The sequence below is a fragment of the Pangasianodon hypophthalmus genome, chromosome 4 (genome assembly GCF_027358585.1).
Source record: "Pangasianodon hypophthalmus isolate fPanHyp1 chromosome 4, fPanHyp1.pri, whole genome shotgun sequence".
NCBI lineage: Eukaryota > Metazoa > Chordata > Actinopteri > Siluriformes > Pangasiidae > Pangasianodon > Pangasianodon hypophthalmus.
In genome coordinates this window covers 32,548,487-32,575,233 of record NC_069713.1, presented here as the reverse complement: position 1 = coordinate 32,575,233, position 26,747 = coordinate 32,548,487, and the positions used below count along the sequence as shown (strand labels likewise).

General features: G+C 39.5%; 1 protein-coding gene across 1 annotated transcript in view; it reads left to right on the top strand.

Moving 5' to 3' along the window:
• The first annotated feature begins 25,020 nt into the window (after positions 1–25,020).
• The window catches only part of LOC113540461 (uncharacterized), a 122,612-nt gene continuing 120,885 nt past the window's right edge, over positions 25,021–26,747 (top strand). Inside the window, exon 1 of the mRNA XM_026936968.3 lies at positions 25,021–25,162. The gene's annotated coding sequence lies outside the window, so the exon portion shown is untranslated. The remainder of the gene's footprint in view (positions 25,163–26,747) is intronic.

The following is a 26,747-nucleotide window of genomic DNA, read 5'->3' as shown; positions in this document are numbered from 1 at the left end:
AAATATTCATATCCTAGTCGTGCTCCTGAGTATTTGTAAAATTAGGTGTTTTAAAACTAACTAATGTAAACCTTCACAACATATAATTTAAATGGATTACTGCACTTTTTTTTAATATATATATACAGTATATATACAGATTACAGTTAAGGTGAAATAGCTTTAGTATTTCATTTGCACACACAAATCTAATGAATATTTTGTAAAACACAGCTGATTTATATAAATAAAATTATTGAAAGAATTATTAAATATGTTAAAAACAAATGAAAGCAAGGTGAGATAAATTAAGACAAATAAGACTAGCTATTCAGTTAAGAAGAAATGCTGCCATATAAAGTGAAGACAGGCTGTAAAGGCTCACACTGAATTTGTCCTTCAGGAGCTTTTACGCTGTTAAATAATAATTATATATAGTTTTATTGGCATAGACGTGACTCAGTAACGTGCATCTGGTACTTTACAGCAGAGTGATCGCGAATATGAAGAAAATCAGTGTTTTCTGAAACTTTGGTACATCCAGCGATAACGTTTAACTTAGTCTGGCTTATGCAAACATTTACACACGACTTCACTGAAAGATTGATAGAGGCCCAATAATATAAAGATGTTTTATAGCAGTTCCTTTTAATATGCAATGCCAAAAGACATTAATTTGATTAAAATCTATAAAAGACAATGTGTCCTGGGAGATTACTGTAAAACTGAAAACACTGCATAATTGAAAAAATTGATAAATTGGTTAATTGAACTCTAATGTGTTCAAAAAGAGTAATGAGTTAATTTTCTTAAGTGTTTCAAGGGTCTTGCCTATTAAAGGGTTAAACATAAAACTCAGCATGAGGAGTTCAGTGCTAGCAGCTGAAACAACTGGTACTTTGTGTGAAAAGGATGGTATTACTGCATCTTTAGTTTTGTCTTTTTGTTTTTACAGTAATCTTTACAGTATTCCTGTCTTTATTAGATTAAAATAAACACTTCAAGTATGATTCACTTTTTCCTTGATCCAAGAGACTCACTTCTGTGTATTTGTTTAATTGGTCCAAGTCATGCCATCTTAAAAAAAAACAAAACCTTACACCCTGTTTTGTAACCTGTTATTTATTTCCGTCTATTAACTTGCTGGACCGAAATGGACGCAGTACTCAAAGGCTCGGTGTTAAATGTGTCTCCTAAACCAGTGACGATTTCATCCTTGTTGTAAGCTGTCTTCTCTTTAATTGTAAATTGATTCATTTTTTAAATCCCCATTGTGTTCCTCTATACTGATGCTCCCTCACCTTCCCACATCACCAGATCAGAGGACACACACGAAGGTAACACCCGTGGGTAGTTAGTGACGAGATGTGAGAGCAAATTGGATTTCGATGGATGTAAATGAGCAGCCTCTTTTCCACTGCACTGCTTGGAGAAAATGAAGAGGTGAGAACTGCTCACTCATAACAAGGCTGCAAATCGAATATGGTAATGAGGTTTTCTAGGATTAATGTGTAAGTGAAACATACGCAGTGGCAAACTATGAGAATGTGGTTTTGTGTAAATGTGGGTTTGTGTGCACAGCACTCAGGCGTGTTTAATACAACTCCTAACACGAGCTGCGTTTAATGGTTCGCTTATTTCCCCCTTCTGTTAACATTTCATGAGCTAGTGGTGGGTGACCAGGTAGTTTTGTATCGATATGAATATAATTGTATATAGAACAATATACAGAACCATTAGGGAACAGCTAGAACCATGTTCTCTTAATTTAGCTTGGAATAGACTTTTCCTTCTCTTCTTTTGAGATCCAGTTTATACCAAAGATGCAGGAGGATGATTCCCAACAAAGCGTCTTTCACATATACATTCACCGTCCACTTTAATAGGAACACCTGCTCATGTATGCACTTCTGGTTTGATTTTCTTGCGAATTCATGCAAGCAATCCATCCATGAGTGGTGCTGTTTGAGTAAGTTAGGCTCCGCTAAAATGGCTAAAATTGACTGGCATGTGGTGGCGATATCTTAACACATTTTTAAAAATAATTATTGAGATTCACTCTGTTGGATTACTTCTTGCATGTGTGTGCACTCATGCTGAGATCTTTTAACAAAGGGATGAGTCTCTGTTTGTTAATTTGCAGTAAATACAGCTGAACCATTTTCTTGTTTACCACTCACAGATGCTCTCTCTTGGGCAGCTTGCCATCTTCACACCATGGTTCTCGTTTATTTATTTATTTATTTATTTATTTTCAGTGGCTATTTCATAGATTTAGAGTTGGACTAGAGTAAAAGTTAGGCAAATTTTAGGATTTGTCTAGGGGCTGTCTAGGATTATGGATGGACTAAGGGTTAGCATTGGTGTATGATCAGCCTAGAGCTAGGTTTGGGCTAGGATTTTATCTGTGTTCTGTTTTCCCACCATTTTACTTTCTGTTTCACGGTAATATGCTATAAATTGCTATAAAGAAGGGGAGGAGACCATCACAAGCCACCTTACTCTGAGCCAGCTTGCTAGGTCTCCAATAGCGGTATGGAGGCACGTGTCCTAGGGCTGTAGGACTCGAGTCCGATCTTGGATTCTAGTCTGGTCTCGAGACATTTTCTGTATTGATTTAGACTTGTCTTTGATTTATTGTCATTTGTCCTCGGTCTTGTTTCAGTCTTCGCATTGGTCTCGCTAAATGTGTTCTCGGTCCCAACCAAGAATTGTAAAATTGTAAAAACAAACGTTATGGTGTTTTTTCACATAAAGTTTGACAGGAAGTAGCTCTTTCTTCTAGAAAACAGCCTAAAAGGATTTAATGATGTTTGGTCCCATATATTGAGTTGATCTCACTTTCCTTTGGCCTCGACCCACTTAAGACTGATTCTTGACTCAACCTTGGCTAGTCCTGGTCTTGGACTTTACAGCGGCGGTCTTGACTACAGCCCTACCATGTCCTCTTCAGGTGTAGCTCTGGTCTCTTTTCATTCGCTTTCACCTTTTGCTAAAGATTTCTTTGGGGAAGAATGTTGATGAGTTCTACTTATTTTTGGTTTTACAAAGTTGCACATTTTCTAATTGCATGGAATAATTTTTTTTAATAAGGATTCTAAACTTCAAACTCTTCTCTCTGCTCAGGCACAGACTGCATCCTTGGCAGATCTATCAGGGTGGAGTCTGGCCACTCAACCCTCCCTAACCAACACCTTCACCTCCATCCACCAGGAATCGTACATCTTCTCCAAACACTGAAGAAATCGTATCTTTTTCTTCTTTACCACTCTCAAAATAAACTCTCTTTGGTTGGCTTGTTGTCTCCCCACCATGGTTTTCATTCATTTATTTAGTTATACAAATCTCTAGGTTAGAGAGGGCTAGAGTTAAGGTTCAACCAGGGTTAGGACTTGCTTGAACTAAGGTTAGAGTTCTACTGAGGTTAAAGTTTGTTTTAAGGTCAAGGTAGGGTTAATGTTTACCTAGGGTTGGCTCTGGACTGTGGTTAAGTTTGTCCTAGGGTTGGGGTTGGACTAAGGTGTAACGTTGGGCTAGAATTAGGGTTTGGCTAGAGCAGTCTTTCCTAGGCTTGTACTGGTCAAAGAGTTTTAAATCCACTGTTGAGATGCTGTCTAGTTGTAACGCGCTTCTTTGTTATAGATACTGTGTTTGGCTGTGAGTCATACCTGTGTTCAGTGATGGTGTGAGGGGGCAGGTAGGCAGGCAGCAGGCCAGCAGGTGAGCAGGTGAGCAGCAGGTGAGCAGGTGAGCAGGTAGGCAGCAGGTGAGCAGGTAGGCAGGGAGGTAGGCAGCAGGTGAGCAGGTAGGCAGCAGGTGAGCAGGTGAGCAGGTAGGCAGCAGGTGAGCAGGTAGGCAGCAGGTGAGCAGGTAGGCAGGCAGGCGATACACAGTGGAATCAAAATCAAATTGCTCAATGGATCAAAATTCTAAACAATAAAAAGGAGGTCCAGTGCAGTAAGACTTCCAATAAGAAATTAAAGAGCGACTGATGCAGCACAAAACTGTTTGGTCACCAGCATCTTCCACTGTCTAATTAACACCATATTAACTCATCAGGTGACCTGGGGCAAATGTCAAAATAAAAGTCTCAAGCCAAAGGCCAATAAAACTAAATCACAAATAAGAGTCCTGAAGAAAACAAGGTTTTACATTCATATCTGGCTCCTACAAGGCTAATAATGCAAAATATAGGAAATAAACCTGACATAGGGGATCTCATGTGTTTATATACCCAGACTGACCTTCTGTAATGCAAAATATCTGAAACCTTAAATATAATGCAATTTTATAAATGAGTTTAAAATTTCACATATTCAATTACATATTTGTTTCTCAAGGCTTCAAATGCCCCTTAGCCTCTACTACTCAAAATAATATAGGTTTACGTAAATATGATTTAGATGCCTGTGTGCAAGGGCAAAAAATCTTTTTGCTTTACATGTTGAAATATTAAATACTTTTAATGAACCCCTATTTTATGCAGTGGTAAATATTTTCACTTGTGACAGTGTACTATGTAAATAAAACACATTTGCACATGTGTGCTGTTGCTGGACCATTTGATTTATACATCAGTAGAAAACAGGACCAAACTTTTTAACAGTCCGAATATTACAACACATACGAATAAACACAGTTTCTGACATCACAGTTCAACTGTCTTTACACATGAAGTGTTAAGTTACAAATGGAGACTTTATTATGATATTCTTATGATTAAATTTCACAACCTGGAGCCAGATCTGAGGAGGAGAAAGCCTCACAGCGTTGTTTGCTTAATCTATTATATTATATTATATTATATTATATTATATTATATTATATTATATTATATTATTATTAGCTAGACAGGCCATTTGATTCTGTGGCTAAGCATGGGTAAAGCATGGAAAACAAAAAAAATTAAACCAAATAGTCGTGCTCATGTTTTTTTTTTTTTTAGGAAAAAAATGGACAGTGTGAGAAAACTCCATTTATTTTTATTTTTCTTGTATCACCAATGACATAATGACGATTGCCTTACTGAAAGAAACTGAAGAGCGGAGAATGTGCATTAGTGATATTTTTAACCCAATGACTGGATTAATTAGGAGAAAGCCATTTTAAAAAAGGCTCGTTCATTGGTTGTCTGCCGTAGGCGTCACATTTGTACTGGTGGCCGCCATGATGTTTTGTTATTGACACATTGTCAAGTCAGAAAGTCGTGTCTCGTAGAAAACAATACGAGATTCCAAGTTGTAATTATGACATTGTAGAAGCGTTCAACTGCACTCACCTTGTTATTACGATATTTCCGACAGAAGTTCTTACACAATGCAGGCACGTTTATTTGTGTCTGATTTTAAAATACTCATATTATTTCCATGTTATTTACATGTTACCAATGACTGTATAGTATATAAGTGGACAGCATGGTACCATTGACTCCCACTGTATGGTTTTGAAGCCTTTTTGGTTGAAATGGGTGTCACTGCCTTGTGAACATTGCAGCCAGAGTCTGTGCAGTAGATACAGCTAGTATTACCCATATTAGTGATGGACACGATACTTGTTCATGTCGGGAGCGCACATGCGAGACGGCGCATCGGCTAACTCAAAGTGGCCAGTACAGTGTTGTTAATTAATATACAAAATGCTGAATTTTAATTGGATAATTTTCACAGGTATTGTCAGGAAAAGATTTTAGATCATGACACACTCAGGTCAGACTCATTTGCCAGCTAGCTGACATTTAATCAATCAAAGTAATCTAATTATAAATAGCTAATGTAAGGTACCAACTGAAATATACTGGTAAACAACAGTCCACATTCATCATACACTCAACACAGACTGTTTATAAGCAACTAAATCACTGCTCTCCATGATTTTCAGCTAGCTCTGACAGCTGCATGGAGAAGTGTGCTCTTTCATCCATCACTCATTCTGTCAGAATTCATTCAAAAAGGAGTCAGTGACTAACCTTACCAAGCTACTCTGAGTGTTCGCTAAGATCATACAGTCAGTAGATCGGTATGAAATTTAGCTGTCTTGGTTTATGCCATCACTTCACTCACTTTGCTCCATGAAGACATGGTGTGTGAAGGTTGGAGTGGAAGAACTCGAGTGTCCTGCACAGAGCCCTGACCTCAACCCCACTGAACACCTTTGGGATGAACTGGAACTGGAGACTCCTTACCCATCATCAGCGCCTGACCTCACTAATGCTCTTGTAGCTGAATGAACATAAATCCCCACAGCCACGCTCCAACATCTAGTGGAAAGCTTCCCAGAAGAGTGGAGCTCATTATAACAGTAAACACAGGGGGAATAAATCTGCAATGAGATGTTCAACAAGGACTTATGGACATAATGGTCAGGTGTCCATATACTTTTGGCCATATAGTATCAGTAGAGGTTAAAAACTGTACTGCAGCCAGCCATTAGAGAGCATCAGAGACATTTTGGCTTCACTTTTGAATCGCCGTTATGACGTCCACCTTTATATAGTCATCAGTGGGAACTCTGAAGTTGAATATTTGTATGATAAAAACAGACTAAAAGCTTCTCCAGCAAAGTGCCCAAATTTTTATGCATGATACAGCAAGGTCTGGGATCGTGGAGAAGGCAGAGAGAAGACGCACTGTTTTGTAATAAACAAAATTAGCTTGTGGTATCGGTGAGGAAGACGCTTGATCACGAAGCATAGCAACACTACAGTTACTCTTTTATCGTCAAACTCACACTTGGCTTGGTGTTTAGCTACAGAATGAACTAACGGCGGGTAACGAAATGGTGACAATGAACACTAAACGAATATAAAACAGCACACAATACATTTTTACACTAATATAAACACTTAATCTAACAAAACCCAGACATCAGACAATAACGAGGACACCGCAGGATGTCTCATGGATATGCAGATTACACATTAATGCATTTTAAACATAAATGATACAAATGCTTTTATGTTTGTAATAATGATAAATTCTGTTTAGCATTTTTATAAAGCATCCAGTTTGGATTAATGATGAAAGTATTGCAGCCTTTTAAATGACAGAATTGTCAGGCGGAGATCCTACAGCCAAAAGCTCTGGGTTGCAGTTTTATTTATTATCAATCTGCTTTAAATCATGTCATACTGGCTTCATTTAACTTGATATTGCTTTGATATTGCTTCTGAAGCAAGAGTCATGAAACAAATCCTAGACAAAATAACAACTTAGAACCACCCTGGTGATAAAGAAGAATTTATTTTTTACACTGAAAATGCTGAAATTTGTCTTGCGTTGCTTTTTTATTTATTCAAACCCAAGCTTCCCATTATCTCCACGAGGTTTATTTAGGGTTATTGTGTAGCGTTTAACCCAACCTTAGTGCTACTCAATAAACTATCCATTAGCGTTTACTTGATGCACAGCTGAAATTTTGGAGGTTCCTCGGCAAGTCTCTGGAGATGCGCTTACCCATAACCCCCTTCTCTGCCTCTTGATGTTTATGTGCTTCTTCACAAAACAAGGCTAAATGAAACCTAATAGGCATTTAAAGCACACATCTTTTCCTAACATCCTCCCACCCGTGAAATCTGTGTCAAAACTGAAAAGGAAAAGAGAGATACATCTGAAGACGTGCTTGTTCTGTGTGGCGGGGAAATATTGGTATCAAAAAACGCATCATTATTACAACCTGCTCCCTGAGACACTGCTTAAAAACCAAACAATTTACTCTTGGACCTGGCAGTATAAGTGTGTTTTTATCGTCACTCCCTCACACCAGGGAACAGGAGCACCTTGGAGGCAAAAACAAAGCTGGGCCAAAACAACTGGCAGCGAGACATTTGAGATGATCTTTGCTCTGACATTTTGCTCTTTACTGTGTTCTGTAGAACGTCTGCAGGCCATTTTATCAGAAAATATCTTTTTATTGTTTTTCATGAGTGGTTGCAGATGGTTGGTTTTTTTCACTAGAACAGTGTGTGATGGTTGAAGAATATGCTGCATCTCTTTATTTCCTCTACTTTCTTTCAGGAGTTCTCAAACCTGGTGCAGCTAGAGAGCACTGAAACTGTGAAATATTCAATTCAATTCAATTTTATTTGTATAGCACTTTCAGCAATGGACATTGTCACAAAGCAGCTTTACAGAAATATAGAAAATCAGGATATAAATGTTAAACTTATAAATGTATGAATTTATCCCTAATGAGCAAACCAGAGGTGACGGTGGTGAGGAAAAACTCCCTGAGACGACATGAGGAAGAAACCTTGAGAGGAACCAGACTCAAAAGGAAATCCATCATCATCTGGGTGACACCCGATAGTGCGATTATAAATCACTTCTATAACTGTGAACTACATGGACACATAACTACCAGACATACATCTTGAAGTCCTGATCATGCTGCCTTGTAGCTATGTTGGCTAGCTAGCTATGTTATGGGACGACTGGGAAGTTTATCTCAGCAGAAAGTATCGTTAACATTAGCAAAAGTTTGTTAGTTTAAAATTTTTTCCTCCATTCCTTCTTCCTTTTCTCCACCTTAGGATTTTTTATTACTCACCTGGATGTGAGGAACCGCTCGGCTTTCGTGCTCTTAAATACTTCTCTAGAATTGTGAATTCTGAGATGCTTTTCTGCTCACCATGTTTGTAAAGAGTGGTTGTTTGAGTTACCTTTGAGTTAGCCTTCCTGTCAGATCGACCCAGCCTTTCCCTGAACTCTCTCTCCAACAAGCTGTTTCAGTCCACAGATCTGCTGCTCGCATTCTGTTTTTTTTTTTGTGTGTTTGTTTTTTGCACCATACTTTTTCCCCTTATTGGAAGGAATTCAGATAATTATAGTTGTTGCTTTGTTATCATCATTATTTCATCTACAAAGCTGCAATAGAGGTGAGCAAGAAGAGAAGATATCAAGAGAAAGAGAGAGAGAAAAAAGAAAAAACAAAACAGTTCAGTGGAAAGGAAAAGAAAGAAAAGAAAAGACAGGAACTTCAAATGAGGAGGAGAGAAAGAACATGAAAGACAAATGCATGCTGTGACTATTAATAATTAAGGATGAGGATAGTTAACAAGTTATATGCATAAATATTTTACCAAGAGAAGGTGTGGAAAGAGGGATCAGGTCTCACTGTAATGTAAGATGTATGATCAAGTGAAATGATTTGTCGATATTTCTTCTACTGGGAGTTTAACCCAAAGAAATTTCCAGTTCATTAGTATAATCTGTTTAGCAGTGGTGAGTGATGTTGGTATAAAGGGTTTGAGACGGCTGGGTATCTGACCAACATTTATCGGTGTAAGGACACAGCCAGAAGGCGTGATAGTAATCATCTCTGGACGTGTATTACTGTGGCACTGGGATTGACTACGACACATAGGTGATGTGTAAGTACATAGATTGCTTCTTGTTTCAGTCACTCACCTCTCCAAACCTGTTGTGTTTAGGTTTTCTCGCTGTTCAGTCAGGGCTTAATTCAATGATTCTTATGTGTCCAGGTCATTTTTTGACATTTTTCATCAATTTAGTTTTTTTTTAAACTCAGGCTAGATTCTCTAAAGTCCTCATTCCATAACCACATATTTTAACTTAGCAACAGCCACAGCAAATGAAGGTGCAGGTAAAACGCTCTGTGTGTGTGTGTGTGTGTGTGTGTGGACCATGCTGAGCTACTGATTCAACATGTCTGGCAGGCTGTGTGTGTGCAATGGGGGGAGAGGTGCCAAGCTTCAACTGTACTGAATGCCAAACATGGAGGGAATGAGTGACAGTGATTGGAGCGGCTCGGGCTGATTGGCAGGTCTGGTGCTGGCTGGTGATAGCTATTGTGATTATATGATGGATGCAGAATTTGGGAAAAATGACAAGGTCAGCCGACCATGTGCAAGACAGTTGTAGAAGGTTTTTTTGTTGTTGTCAGGACAGCATAGTAACGAATGCTGTCCATAACGCTGTCATGACCTGTTATGGCAGGAAATGGGCCGTGGTATAGATAGAAACTTTAGGACATTCCTTTCTGTCTGGCCTCAAACTGACCTGCATTTACTGTCTGTTTTGTTAGGAGTGTAACACAATGCCTCAGTCTGTGTCTTACATTTTTACATTTATTGCATTTGGCAGACAGTCTTATCCAGATCGACTTACATTTACCTCATTTTTTTTATACAACTGAGCAGTTGAGGGTTAAGGGCCTTGCTGATGCTGGGATTTAAACTCAAGACCTTCTGATCAGAAGTCCATAATCTTAACCACGGAGCTACCACCACCATCTTTATCTGTATCTGTTTAGTGCTCCAAATATCCGTATCTGGATCAGTATTCGGATTTAAAACTGAAGTGAGAGTGGCCTAAATTGGAAGGCCGTTATTGTTTACGTTTAAAAAAAAAAGTTTAAATATGAACTCTACCACTAACACTGGAAATGAAAAACTCTCAGAGGTAGAAATGCCAGCACTGTCAGCATGGGGTGGGAATTCTGGCTCTGATAGTTCCTCAACCTCAGCTACATCACTCGAGTTCACCTGAATTGGCCTCAAGTAGAGACGTGTGCTGATTTCAGTTAGTTTCTTTATTTATACACATCTGTATCCCAATATAAATAAATTACAGTTACTAAGGATGCTCGGTGCAGGTCTTTCATTGCCCCATGACCTTCAATTCTGACCTCTCACTCATACCTGCATGCAAATAAAAACCTGTTATTTTGTTGTGTCTCTGGTGTCCCAGTTGTGATGCACAAATTAACCAGATGGCATGCTTTCTAAAAAAATAAAGCAATAATGTGCCTCTTATTTGCGTCTGTATGTGTCTGTTTAGAACACGCTATCTGTAAAATGCCCTATAATGTATTCGGCTACATCTCTTCTTTAGACGTACAATGGACTGAACCATGTTTAGCATTCATCCTTGATTTCGGCCTTGCAATTTTGTTTAATAAAGGTGTTTGTGTGTGTGTAGCGTGCCTCTCACGGAACGGAGCTTTTAATAGATCCTGAGATTGAGTCCTAATCTTCTGTTTACTACTCCTCCTTACCCTCATTAACTGCTGCTGTCACTGTTTCCACGAGCAGATTTAATTAGTGTGTGCTTGTAGAAATTGACAATATCTGTCTTACGCACTCGCATACTGCTTCATGTTATTCCTTATTCCCTTGTTTCATCCACTCCGATTCTTTCACTCAGATACTCATGTTCATTTTACAAAGAACTAATTTGTTTGTTTATTTCACAGAAGTTGGGACATTTCTCACTGTGATGATGCACATGTAGCATCTTTTATCCGGCAGATGGGACCCGCTGGTACTTCACAGAAGCACCATACAGGCTGGGCAGGCTAATGTAGCACAAGTAGACCAGGTGGTCTGCAAGTGATGGTTTAGCCTGATGTGCTGATGCATGTCAATGAAGAAGAAGGTGCAATACCAGCTTCCAGGTTTTTCCTTTTCTACCTCCACCAATATGCTCCTCCCAGCTGGAGCTGTTGTATTTTTTTAGGAATACAGGCAGGTAAGAGGATGGATGGAGTGTCTCTGTGCACCTCTCTCTCTCTCTCTCTCTTTTAAGAATTTTATGCTGTTTATTTTCTGATGTTTTAGGAATGATCTCTCAGGCAGAAGGACGCCAGTTCAAAGGGCAACATGAACAGTGGAAATGCAGTAACAAGAAAACTTTCAAATTATTTGTTTGAAATTCTACATAGTACTTTTTTTTATTAATCCTAATCCATTATTTGTCAGTACACACATTTGTCTTACTATCCTTGTCAGGACTTTCCTCTAACATAATTAATAATGCAGCTAATTAATGCTATGCGACACCTAAATCTAACCTTAAAATCAGTAAACAAATCTTTTAGTTTTGTTTATCTGAAGTCTTTTTTGGGGAAAAAAACAGTTTTCCACACAATGCACCACTCAAATGTCCCCACAAGGTGAAAACTGTCAGATATTCCCATCCTTGAGGAGACGTTTGTTCCCTACCAAGATATAAAAACATGCTCACACACAGGGCTTTGAGAAATATCGCCTGTAACTGTAGGGTAATGTTTTAGATTTTTGCTTGAGGATAGGATAAAGAATTCTAGCCGTGAATGTTCCAGTAATGAGATTGCTAAAACCAGGGTATTCTGGCAATATTGTGGTGACAGTGTATTGTGTGATTGGGCTGTTTATACCGTCCTGTATAGCGGATAGAAAAAGAATACACACTCTTTAACTATTTTCATACTTAGCTGGCCTATAGGCTGGAGTTAAACTAGCTAATCCTGCAAAAACTTAACAATGCCGAAGTGAGAAGCTAACAATAAAACAATTTTAACATTATTTAATAATGAACAACTACAATTTCTTGGTTTGACAACTATACACCCTTTTCTGTCTAACATCCCTTAAATCATCTCAGGAATAACCAATTGCTTTCAGGGTCACATCGTCAGTTGATTTTATCAACACCTGTGCAGAATCATAGCAATCAACTTGATAGATTTAATAAAAACAGCTGTTTATTTTGGTCCTTCAGTTTTCAAGTGCAGATCCATGCAAAGTCAGCAGCGTGGGCTCTAAAGACAAACAACTCCGCGACAAAGTTATGTAAAGGTACACATTAGGCGAGGGATATAAAAGATTTTCAAGACTTTGAAGACACCCCCAAGCACTGTTATGTCTGTCATTAAGAAGTGGAAAGTCTCAGCATCCATCAAAACTAGATGATCAGGACAGAAGACACTTTGTCTGAGAGGCCACCAGGAACCAAATGGCAACTTTAAAAGACCTACAGGTTTTTCTCCAACAGAAGAAAACATGTGCATCACACAACAATATCCAGGATATTGCACACATCTGGAGTGCCGTGGGAAGTTTGGACAAAGACACCTGAAGGATCCTGCAACAAACTGGCAGAAGGTTTTGTGTTCTGACGAAACCAAAGTAGAACTTTTTGGCATGAATGCCAACACGGCCCATCACCAACACAACACCATCCCGACTGTGAAGCATGGTGGTGGGAGCATGATCTTGTAGGATGTTTCTAGTTGTCAAGATTGAGGGGAAGATGGATGGAGCCAGGTACAGGGAGATTCTGTTGAAGAACCTAATGAAATCTGCAAAACATCTGAAAATGGTTCGGAAATTCATACTCCAGCAGGACAGTCACCACAGACATAAGACCAAAGCTTCCATGCAGTGGCTTGCTACGAACAAGGTGGATGTTCTGGAGTGGCCTAGTTGAAATCCTGAACTAAATCCTATTGAAAATCTACACAATGATGTAAAGGTTCTGCAAAAAGGAGTGGGGGAAGATCTCCAATCTACCCATTGTATTATTGTAGCTTTGTGTAGACTTATAAAACTGTCTCTCAAATGGATTACACAGTACAGCAATGCCGTGTAGAGCGTTTCTGTATTTGTACGGTTAGACTATCAGACACAAACACATGTACTGTTAAATTTGAAACCATTCGAAATAAACATGGTTGGATAGCAAATGATTTAATGCACACAAACTACTTTTAATGTTACTTTTTTCATAAAGGACGTGCTTATTAGTTTAAACAGAGGTCTGGTACTGTTTCTTTAAGAGAATGTGTAGGTATTGGATGAGGTACATAAGCTAATGATTTTGTGGAGAAGATCAGTGAAATGAATTCAGTCTATTGGATTGGGGTTAAAGATTCTCATCACTCCAGTGATGTGGGAATATTCATCTCTAATTAGTTTATAATCAGGTATCAAATTATAAGCTATGTACTGCTGGTATTTGTGCCTCAGTGGTGCTTTTATTCCTAGTTAACTTTACTAAATAAAATTCTGAATTATTTTTGAGATGAAAGTACCCCTTCTATGATGTTATTTACTTTCTAACTTTCAAAGTTTCTGTTTTAAAGTAATACTTTTGACTATGAAAATCTCTAAATAATGAGCCAAAGGTGAATGTAATTTTATGTAATGACTTTATTAATATTGAAAAGAGTAAGCATATATAATTTAGGTCAGCCTCAAAGAGTGTTGAATAAAGTGCCATGTGGCGTGTCAGTTATGTGTAAAGTCTGGTACGAGTTCGAAGCGAGAAATTAACTTCCTGTTCTGGTATGTGAGAACAGATCAACATTGTTTTTTCTGAGCTCTTATATCTGACTCTACAGGATTTGCAGAATGTTTTTTTTTTTTCATCAGTTAATTGCATCAACCCCATTTTTCTCTCTCAGGGCCATATGCACATACACGAGAAGGCGCTGCAAAAAACCCGAAACAAAACGTGGTATTATATGGCTGTAATAACATTCAGCTTACTAAGACTAAAGCTAATCACATAATCAGTTCCTCCTATTGAAGCCACTTAATAATTGCTAGTAATATTGAGAAGAAAATTGAAGCTTTACAGGGAACTATTTTGAAAAAAATGTTTGTTTCTTGAGGATTCAAGTGCTCACTGGAGGCCTCTAGTGGTCAAAAATTTAAAAGTCTGTGTACCATGTGAAACTGATGACAGCACCATAAGGCCAAAATAAAATACAACTGATGGAAGCCATGTCATAAAGGAATAAAGGAAGTGTATTATGTTTGAACAGTTTATCATTTAATACTTAAATGCTTCCGTAGAAACCTCTTCTCAACACCTGAGCTGTTTGTTTGCATGAATGTTGAGACGTGTGTCTGTCTCTCAGCTGTGTGTATGAGGCAAGTGCACTAGGTGATCAGTTATCATGACAAATGGAAATGAGTTTTCTTAATGAAGCACAGATACAGCAGACACAATAACATTATACAAGGATGCCTGATGTATTAGTCAATTCACATTTGACATTTGTAGCACCTTGCTGATTAATTATTTAAATACATTTTATAAAATGCAAATGTGATAACCAGAATGTTCAATAAGATGTTATGGAACAGTTTCACAAAAAGAAGAAGAATAACTGGTTAAAATATCGCAACGGTTTGTCTGGTTTAGAAAAAAAACTGTTTGGGAGTCGAAAGAGTCGACTCTGGTGAGCCGAGTTGAATAATATGACTCGCTGAAAAGAGTCACTGCTATTAGTTTGGTTTTAGGTCACTGTTATAGGTCATGTCTTTAAGGTTTAAATCTGTGAAGGAATAGTGTGCGTCAGTGGGACAGTTTCAGGACCCATTCTGGAGGCAATCCCTAAATGAAGCTTGATGAAGTCAACATCATGGAAAATAACAAGCATCGATATGGAGCACACTTCAAAACTCCAATAGTCTTACTGAACTACTACTACTACTACTACTTCTTCTATAATTACTACTAATGTTAATATCTCTTTTGTCAGAATGTAATTCACCCGAGTCTGAAAAAAACAGAATTTGGGAAGTAACACAAAGTTCATTCCACAGAATACGTCGGCGAACCTGTGAGAAAGTAAACAAGAACACAGAATGTGTCATGTGATCTCCACAATGTGGTCATCTGCTGTTATACCACATCTTCCTCAAGGTTCAGCATGTCTGAGATGCTTTTCTGCTCACCATGGTTGTAAAGAGTGGTTATTTGTGTTACTGTAGCTTTCCCGTCAGCTCAAACCCGTCTCGGCATTCTCCCCTGACCTCTCTTATCAACAAGGCATTTCTGCCGGCAGAACTCACTGGATGTTTTTATTTTTGTTGTTTTTTTTGCACCTTTCTGTGTTAAAATCCCAGGAGTTCACCAGTTTCTGAAAAACTCAAAGCAGCCTGTCTGGCACCAGCAACCAGGATTTTTCCCCCGTCCTGATGTTTGATCTGAACATTAACTGTGACTGTGAATGTACAGGTGTACCTAATAAACTGGACAGTGAGTGTACATACTGTATTCTTCTAAATAAAACTGTACCAGCATTTAAAGTGATTTGTTGTGCAAAATCGATCTATTTGTCAATATTTTTCTTATTATATATCCTTATTGTAATCCTACATTGGCATTCATTTAGCAGACTATATTACATTTATTATTCATAATGGAACAACCGTCCAAAGTACCATCTATAAATCTTTTTCATGCCAACAGAAGTTCAATACAAATGAGCACTGCAGTATTACAAATCATAGAGAGAAATTGATCTTATTAAACCAAAAAGATCCTGACAGAATTGTGCTTTGAAGCATAGGAATGTGCCAATTATACGAGTTAAACCTTGACTACTGAGCTGTAATTTACAGACGTGGCGTAAATCCAGTGTAGGCAGTGCAGTCCATACTGACTGTTAGATTATTATGAACACGTGTCACTGTATATAATCAAAAAAAGTTCATTAATTCAGTCAGACATTCACTTCTACGCTCAGTAGCACCTTTGTACAGTTTGTTGATTTTAATCGAGGTGAGGTGAGAATGCACGCTGCTGCCATACGACTAACTGCTGACTAAGTATGGCTTGTTTAGATTATAATTATCATAAATATTGTATTTTGTAATGTTCTGGTTTAGAAATCTTGCACTTCTTCGTGGGCTATGTGACTCGTCTGGTGCACATGGTGTAAAAGGAGCCTTAATATTCATCATTTCACTTCCATTACTATAGTTTTAGCATCCAATAAATTACCGTCTATGTGCGAATACTGCTCATCCCTGTTTCCACTTTTAGCACAGAATTTTAAAATCATTTGTCCAGCTGATATCAGTACTGAAGTGAAAGTGTGAGTTTTATTTGTATACCATTTAACTGTAGACGTTGTTGGTGACCGTGACAGTGGCAATGAAAAACTCTCTGAGATGAAATGATGAAAAAAACAAAAAACCAAAAGGAGCCTGACTCAAAAGACTCAGAAGACTGCAAGATTTTAGAGGAGGAACGAATTGCTCACAGTAAAATGCAAGCTGCTGCTGGACGGTTATAGAGAAACTCATAAGCTGACCCTGGTGTAAGAAAAAGTCAGTGGTGCGGAGAGTGTTGATGTGGCCGATAGGAAATTCGATTTCTCAAGGTGATTGGTTTTACCCTGATAAAAAGACTGTTGTGTAAAGAATAAGAAATAGAAAAATTTGCTTGTAATTTAAATGCTGTGGTCCACTTTGGCTTGTATAACATTTGGAACATTTTGGAAGTTTTAGTGCTTCAGATTTCTTCATCTGATGTACAGATTGGTGACAATTTAAATAAAAAATAGCAAGAAGTGTCTTAGGCGTTGTTTTACGATTGCAGGTATGAAATAGGATTTGGAATATTGTGTGGCAGGTGTTTTTTTTTTAAACTGTTTACATGAAAGCAGTGATATTTATTCATTTATTTATTCGTCCGTAACTGTCAGTTTCATGTTATATCCAGAGCCTGGATGGAGGAAACACACACGGGGTGGGATGCTGATTTACATTAACATGCACGTAGACAGTAGAGCTGATCCCTTTCGTAAGTATATGATTTAACATACACACAAAGCATACGTAAGCAAATTAGAGACAAGCTAATGGCTTGTCTATAGAAAATCTTGTCCATCATATTTTGTCTATAGACAGCGAGGAATAACATCCATGCTGGGTCTCTGATATGTCCTTCGATTTCATGTTGTGAAGATAACATGAACACAGAGAAACGTACCCATGACAGGATCAATTATAAAGAGAAATCACAAAGAAATGGATTTACGACTAAAGGTAGGGATCACTTTCCATGTTAGTTGGAGTGGATATACAGCTGTGAGGTTTAAATTCACAAAGCATGGTGCAGTAGAGGAGATAGAAGGCAGAGAGAAAACAGATGGGTCAGCCATCTGCTGGAAAGAGAAAAGTGGAAGAAATGAAAAGAAAAACACTGGAGATGAGGAAATGGGGAAAGATGAACGGTTGAGGTGAAAGTGCACAATTCATGATTGATGCCAGATGCTGACTCAAGCATTTCTCTCTGTTTCTCCATCTATCCATAAGCTGTTGTATACTTAACTGTAGACTGTTTAAGTCTTACTATGTGTGATCCAAATTAGAGTCAATTTTCCTGCACCATATTGCTATGTTGGAGATGATTGGGTTTGTTATGGTGATGCTTAACAATAGCTAGGTAGTCCTAAGCTGACTGACAAATTTATTATGTTAAGGAAGAGCTCATAAATCACGCCTAATCATTTCAAAAGTGACGTATATGTGATTGAGTTGTTATTGTGTGGAGTACATATAGTCAAGAGAACATCAAGGTATAGAGCTCATTATACCTAATGGGACAAAGTCATCAAAACGTTTGTGGATTATGATGCCTGTTTCTCATTAGACAGTGTAATATCACAATGCTGGCAATGAATGCCTGTCAGACAGCTGGTAAATGTGAACACTAATGATCTCTAATTTCTTAGAAATGTCTGAGATATAATTGCTAGTAAGGGCTGCAGGAATTGGAGAATGCAGATTGTTGGGTAATTTAGCTACTGTGTTAAATCAGTACCAAATATTGCTTTTTGTCAAGTATGAAAAATAAGCTGCTTTGCCTGAAAAAGGAACATATCAAATTCCAGAGATGACTCATTTACCTCTGCGTCAAGTCAAAGTATGCGACTGTCATTTGAAAACTAAATGGAATGGCTCCTGTGGCTATCAGAAGTAAACAAGTTTCACATAAGATCACAATAAATGAAGAGCAGTGCAGTCTAGAATTAGGCCACTGTTCTAAAAATATAAACATATCAGATGGCAGACCAGAGAATGAAAATTGAAACGTAGGATGCGATTTCTAACTTTATCTCTGATTATTTGATGATGTAAACAAAATGGTTCACAAATCAGACTATGCTCAGAGATGTGCAGAGAAAAAAAATAGACTTCTTACATGATGCCTGGCCACAGCATTCAAATACATGCCTATAAATACTTACACCTGTTGCTATAATTCAAAATTCAGCAAAAAGCTTTTAACTTATGTTTAGCTTTTTTCTTATGTTTAACATAAGAAATCACGTCATGACTCCTGACATAGACTTCTGGATCTGGAGTTGTGGATTTACCCAAATAAAACTCACACTAAGTTTACGCCCATGTGTCCTGCTTCATCTCATCAACTGTAATTTGCATATGTTTGAATCAGTTTAAATTGAATAAATGAAACTGTTCTTTATTTTTCTCTTCTTGTTAACAAAAACAATCCATAAACATTGCTTGCTATGAAGGGGCTAACATGCTGACCCATTAGTGATACACTTAAGTCATTTACATACAGATGAATCATAAATGATGCATGTAACCAAACCTTTGTCAGATCTGGGCTACCACTTCCACGTACAGATAGCACTCCCCAGGGAGCATGCAGCATCTCAACAGTGCATCATCTGCACTGTGGTCCAGCAGATGAGTTGCCCTCAGTGAGGCTGAAGGTGGATGGGCCCATCTGAAGAGGTTCTCTGCAAGGTGAAAAGTGCAGCTCTGAGCAAATCAACATGTGGCAACATCTCAGAACTGGTAAGGAGAACTTGAGGGCCAGGCAGATTACCCTCAATTCCAGCAGGATCATGTGTTCTGATCTTATACCAGGTGGCCACACACACACACACACTGTGCCCCTGCCTGTAAGAGAAGCATCCATGATGACTAACTCCTGCCGGTGGGTCAGCGCTCCCATGAGAGGCAACAAGGCAACAAGGCCACTTGCACACTTCACAATAACATCTCAGTCGTGGTGCTAGAGAGAGTCTGATGGATAGAACTTAGACTAGGAATCTCTGCCCATGTTTGGGACACAGATGTTGACATAATGCTGATCAAGCACAAGATCAAGGCTAAAGACACCCATGCTTCTTGCTCTCTCTATCTCCAAGAGAAAAGAATCACTCAGCTCAGGTCTGAGGTTGCGATTGGCTTTTATATGCTACAAAACAGTGCAGTTAAGTTACACAGATAAATGCACATCTACAGAGGAAAGAGGAAGATCTGATACAAGAATAAGTAGCACTTGAAGGAGCATAGTAAAAGGAGAAATGAGAAGAAAAAATGGTAAAGAAGAGGACTGAGAATGTTTAATGCTGGAGGGAAGAGAGAAAAAGAGAAATGGTGAGAAGAGAAAAAATAAGAAGTCACAGAACCGACTCTTGTGGCAATCCTTAAAAAGATCAAAGTAATGATCTGTCTAAGACCACATGCCAGAAAAACAGATTCCAATTCATACCAGGCAACAGAAGCCTTGAATACACCTTCAATTACACAGCTCCCCATCTGCCTATGAGATAGCATACTTTAGTAAGACCTCACACGTACCCAAAGGAACCAAGTATTCCCAGATGAGCTCTTACACAGTGTGTTTCAGTGGTAATTTGTCTAAAATCACACGCACACATGGCACAGAGGAAATATTTTGCTGTCTCATTACACAGCAATGACATCTATCACCAGTTTCAAATCTCACTTTCTCACCTTCATAAAGAACTCCCCATTGCATCTTTACACTTATGTACTAGGTAGAAAATGCTTAGTCATCCTCGTTTTGTGTTGTTCACTTGGTTGAGCTAATGATAATTATTGTGAATGTTTTCATCAGACAGCTCGGATTGAACCAGGGACTTGTGCTGGAGCTGTGAGGTGGCAATGCTACCTGCCCTGCTGCGCCACCCTGCCACCCCATATATTATTATATTATACTATATAATGAAATATGTTATAATAATATATAAAAACAATAATATTTTTTACAGTACACACCTGGTGATTTTCCGCTTGCATTGGCTGCTCCAATTAGTAGAAGCCACTTAATCCACTATGAAGTTGATTGAAGCTTCGCATCTGACAGCACAGCACACTGCCTGGGAGATTGGAAAGCTTTCCACAAATCTGGTTTATGTCCACCGTCAAGTGTTGCTGGCATAATCCACACTGCCAGAAGCATGCAAAGCAACCCTGAAAATAAAGTGCCCTGTGTACCTGGGCTGCTTTTTGGCTCTGTGGCCAAAGAAGCCCTAGAGAGACGAGTTCAGGGTTTGGAATCAAGCCAACAGAACAAAGCAGACCGGCCACATGGCACCGATAGGTTACCAAACCCGAACCAACACTTTAATGTCCTCTGTTGGTCCATAGGCTTCATTAGAGACTTAACAAATGGCTGGATGTCCCAGGTCCACCCTGTGGGTCGATCCCCTGTGGGTGGTGCCCCTCCACCTTGAAAAAAATCCCACAGAGCCCACAAAAGAATAATAGAATACTTCACAGCCAAAAACATTACATATTGGACAACAACCGCATTTGATCACTGGGTCCTGGTAACCATGTCGCAGGGGTCCAGTTCCGCCAACGGCCTCCAACCTTCTCGGGAATTAAGGACTCACCAATTTCAGACAAAAATTTTTTTAGTTCCCTATCATTCAGAACAAGGGCTTCTACTCAGCGTATTTTCTTGTTCAGAAAAAGGACAGCGGCTTCTGTCCTATTCTGGAGTGGACTGAATTGGGTCCAAAAGTTCTCTTCTTTTGCACATTAAAGTTTCTGGACATTGTTCTTGCTGTGAATCCGTGAGACTGGTTCACATCAGTGGATCTGCATGCTACATTCTTCCATGTTCCCTTTAGCCTAGAAGACAGGTGCAGATGACCATCCTGGTGCAGGCATACCAGTCCAAATTTCTGCCATTCGGGCTATGTTTAGCCCCACAGGCGTTTTCAAGATGCACACAGGCACCTCTGATGGCCAGACATGAAAGGAACCTGCTATGTTTGGACAACTGGCTCCTGTGTGCCTCTACAAGAGAGAAGTCTGTTCACATTACAAAGCTCAATTTCAAGGTGAACTGATGCTGATGATGAACTGATCCTCTCCCTATGAACCTGTACAGAATGCTAATCTGAAATAGGCATCATTGAAGACTGCATCTTTGCTGGAGAACATGCGGGGGAACATGCCTTGGCAATAAGCCTGCTCTACATGCACATGTGGCCAGATTCCAGAGTGAACTTGTGGTTGAAGGTCTCTGCAATATCACTGATGATATCCCGTGTTCATCCTGTATAACAATCTGAGTTACAAACTGAGGGACATTTATAAAGGAGACTAGCGAAGTAGTGAGCAACAGGTGAGTGTAATTCGTAAACAGGGATGTGGTTATTTGCAGGGGTCTCTGGTAGCTCTGGAACTAGATTTATTCTATTAATTATTAAACATTCAAGAGTTAATCTCGCTCTCGAAACCAGAAATGTAAATTCACGTGTGCTGGTTTTGCCAAACAGATTAAAAACTGAAGTGCGCTGTTGCCCATAAAGAAATGCAACTGAGTCGCACCCGGTGTGAAAGGAATGAGGGCTTGATGTGATGCATCCGGTGTGAATTCAGGACCACACAGAACACGTCATCCATGCCGCTGCTTGCGCGCCAAGTGTAATTTATGCTTGCGTTCTATTTCTGCCATGGGTTCTAGAGAGAATCACTACAAAATACAATATTTGTGCTATGTTCTTCAGTGTATACCTAAACAGTATGTGAGCCATACTTCAGTCTATGCCTCACCCCTACTTGTGAGCTTGTGAGAATTGCCTGTACCCAATAGAAAAATGTGAACGAACAAAACATAGAGTCTGACCCGCTAACCTTCATCACGCTAGCTGTCTGTAGTCTCTTGCCTCATTTTAGAGCATGATTTGATCAAAAATCAGGTCACTGTGCTTGCTTTGGTGGTGAAGATGAGGTCTTTGGCTCCAGATTCAGTATATTGTATAGAGCAGGTCGTTAATGCGTGTGCAGGAGACCAATTTTTCATACACAGACATACACACACACACTCTCTCTCTCTCTCTCTCTCCTGAATGAGTCAAAACAAACCAGGCCCATATCAAATCTTCTACACACCCACATGCATGCACATGCATGACAGCCAGGGAAAGTGTTTGTGCTGCTGACTGGCATGGTATAGAAGCAGAATCGAGGACAGGACTTCAATGTCACTCAGAGATGGAGGAGGAAGGTTGGGAGTGGTTATATAGGAGGAATGCTTCTGTACGGATGCTGTCAGCGACAGGTAGACAGGCCGAGGTGGGATGCTCTTTGATGATGATGAGGAGGAGGATTATAAGGAAGTGAAAGGTGGATGACAGTAGTTTTGTTTGCTTGTCTGTAAAATGCTTCTGGTCAATGGGCTGCTGAAAAACCAAAAGGATATCTATAGATATGTCATATAGTGAGCTGCTTAAAGCAGCGGCACTGTTAAACTATCTATTATGGCTTGGCACACCGAGTGGTGTTATTTTGTTGGAGAAGATATCCTAACACTTCTACCCAGCTCACGGGATAAAGGATGACGGGGCGAAAGAAATGGGAGTCATTCACTTCTGCCTATCTACATGAGTCCACTGATGCCTGCAGGACACACACACACACACACACACACACACAGACAGTCATTCACAGAAATTACCATAATGAAGCCTCAGCGTTAACACTGTAGATAGGTGGTTCTCCAAGTGGGGTCCATGAAGCATGGCTCATGGGCTCCTGATTGTTGTGTGTGTGTGTGTGTGTGGTGAATAATCACAATCCACCATTATCAAAGTTATTACATTTATTATTGAGTTCTCATCCTTATTAGCCTATTTGATTGTTCCACTTTAATTGAATGGGTTTAATCCAAACCTCAATATCTCAAAAACAAATAGAGTTATAAATAATGTCCCTCTTGGACCTAATGTGTTCTGTCACTGGAAGGTTGGAAGGTTGGAATGGAAAAAGCTCTAGGGCTCCAATAAATAGCCAGAATATTATTGTACACATTTAAATAATGAGCCTAATTTAAGTAGTTGGATTATGTTCAGAAAATAATTCTGTGTGAAATTTGTTTTACAGTTAAAGGGGTCGCTGAGTGCAAAAAGTCTGAGAACCCCTTCTGTGGATGAAATCACAACACACACACGCACACACACACACACACACACACACATGGTTGTCTTACTATCCTTGTGAGGACCTCTCATTGACATACAACTCACTGAAACTGCACAGGTGAAGATTGAAAACCATGCTCTGGTCTTTTTCCAATCTTCAACTCTCCAGTTTCAGTGAACCTGTTCCTGCTGTAGCCTCAGATTCCTGTTCTTGTTGTCTTGACAGGAATGGAACCTGATGTGTTCTTCTACTGTTGTAGCACATCCGCCTCAAGGTTCGACATGTTGTGCATGCTGAGATGCTTTTCTACTGCTGTGCATGATAATCCCAGGAGATCAGCAGCTTCTGAAACACTCAGAACCTGACTGTGACTATAGGAATGGATAAAGTTACTGAAATCGCATTTTTTTTTTTTGTGAATTGAAGCTTTTTTATGATTTTATGCAACTTGATTGGCAGCTACAACATGATTGGCTACCTGGATATTTACATGAACGTGTAGGTGTCCAGGTGTTCCTAATAATAAAGTGGTCAGTGAGCGTAATTATGAATGCAGCTAATTAATGCTATGCTATACCTGACCCTAACCCTAACCCTAACCCTAACCCTAACCCTTACTTCAGTAACCAAGTGGGAATCTCTGGTGCTTTTAGGCTTTTGTGGAAAAAAAATGTCCTTTGACCTTAATATAAATGCAAACATCTTATATGTTTTATAAGATATAAAAATCTGATTAACGGTGGAGCAGCAGGTAGCGTTGCTGTGTCACTGCTCCAGCGTTTCCGGTTTGATCCTGAACTCGGGTTACTGTCTGTGCAGAGTTTCTGTGCATGGTGTCCATGTGGGTTTCCTCCAGGTTCTCTGGTTTCCTCCAACCTCCCAAAACCTTGGTGGTAGGGATCCACCTCCTGCACTAGCTTCAGATGAACGAATGAATGAAGAGTAGGTCTATATAATGCATCTTACACAGTGCATCTTTCTCGCCTATGCTGCTTTAGTGCTTGAACCAAATCTCTAACTGATGAGTCAGTTTAAAACACAATACTGACAATAATAATAATAATAATAATAATAATAATAATAATAATAACCGCAGCCTATATTATACTAGCTGCCTAACTGTAATGGCAGTGATATTTTATGGCATTTATTCAAGAGATAGTTATCATGATCATTATGATAAGCCTTAGGGAGACTGAACTACTGGCAGTGACACGAAGGAGAGAGGGAGAGAGAGAGGGAGAGAGAGAGAGAGAGAGAGAGAGAGAGAGAGTACGTGATGAGGGATTTTAAGACGGTCGCTTTATTATTTGGAAGAGAGGGGGAGATGGAGAGAGAGAGATGGAGAGAGAGAGAGAGATGCGATTTGTCCTGTGCATATTCTACTCTGTCCTGTCTCTGAACACCGGCACACTCACACCGCAGGAAAGAAACTCCATAAAGGTAAATAAATAAATAAATAAAATGTCTTTATGTGTGATTAGCGACATAACCTGAGGACACACTGAGCTAACGGAAAGGGCAGTTTAGAAGACGTGTGTGTGTGTGTGTGTGTGTGTGTGAGAGACAAACATCTAGCAAATTGCAAACCCAGTACACTGGAGTATACCTACATATTCGGTTGTGCATTGTGATTGTCCTGTGTTGATCCTGGATTCTTGCACGCGCCCGGTTATGGGTGCGAGAGGAAGAACCGACCTCGTTTCCTCCTGTGTGTGTGTGTGTGTGTGTGTGAGTGTGTGTGTGTTCGATTTTTTTTTTTTCCTGAGCACTTGTTAAAAGTGAAGATGATTTTCCTGGTCATGGAGGTGAAGAAGTGCAAGTCCTCGCAAGGCGCGCGCGCATCTCCGTTAGTCAGTCAGTCGCCGGGCGCGTGCCAAACAGAAATACACGGTAGCTGGCGCGTGCACGGTGCAGTGCACTGACCGGACCGGATCATCGCGCGCGCAGACATCGCATCCTATTTACTAATCAAATATTCGGGATGAAGGCAGGAGGTTAAGCGCGCGCTGACGTGACGCACGCGTCGTTAACGCATGAGCACGCGGCGATGCGCGTCTTGTCTGGATGCAACTGTTTTGCTTTTGCTGTTTTATATTGTTGTTGTTGTTGTTGTTTTGGTGCATGCCTTATTATTACAGTATGGATTGTGTAAATCGATAAGTCAGCCACCTGTCGCCCTTGGCTTTTTATAAACCGCTTGTGGTTCGACTTCAGGGTCACGTGCAGTGTAAGAGAGACAGATCGACTTGATGCACGCGTCGAATCCTCGAAGCAAAAACAGCAAGACATCACAGGTGCAAGTGCTCGTTTAATGGAGTACACTCACGCCTGTGTGTTAATACGTTGAGATATATAGTGTTTCTGAATGTGCACACACTCACTGCATGCCACAGAGGACATCGTATGTGCTCCCCTCCTAGCACACATTCACAAACACAGCCTCAAGTGAGCTTCATGTCTCTGTGTGTGTCCATGTGCATAGATGATCAAAGTCATAAACATTTCAGTCACCGCTTTTCATCCATCTGGTATCTATCCATCATGCATCACAAAGTGCAAATCACAGAAGCTGCAAGCTGAAGCAAGAGGAGTTTAGCTTTTATAACACGAGCCAGGCACTTTCTTTATTCACACTTCTTTATTTTTGTTTTAACACCTAACAATTGACCTTGTAAATATTTTTCTGTTTACAACTACAAGTCTGTAACAGCTACGAGCTTGTAATTGTTTACACTCATGAGTGCTTGTATCAGGTTTATTCCCGTTGATGTTGAAATAGATATGACACATTGATTTAGTAACTTACACTGACGATGAAACTGTTCTGTGCAGCAGCAGGATGGTGAGGGTTACGGTGACGGAGAAACACTCACCTTCTTATAGAGATGGACGTTGGTTTATAAATTTCAGTAGTGGACCCAGAGAGAGACTGGAAAACACTTAAGTGAGGACCACAGCGTAAAGAAAAGGGAGAGAGAGAGAGAGAGAGAGAACGCAAGTGTCAGCTGAAACATCTCAAGAGTTC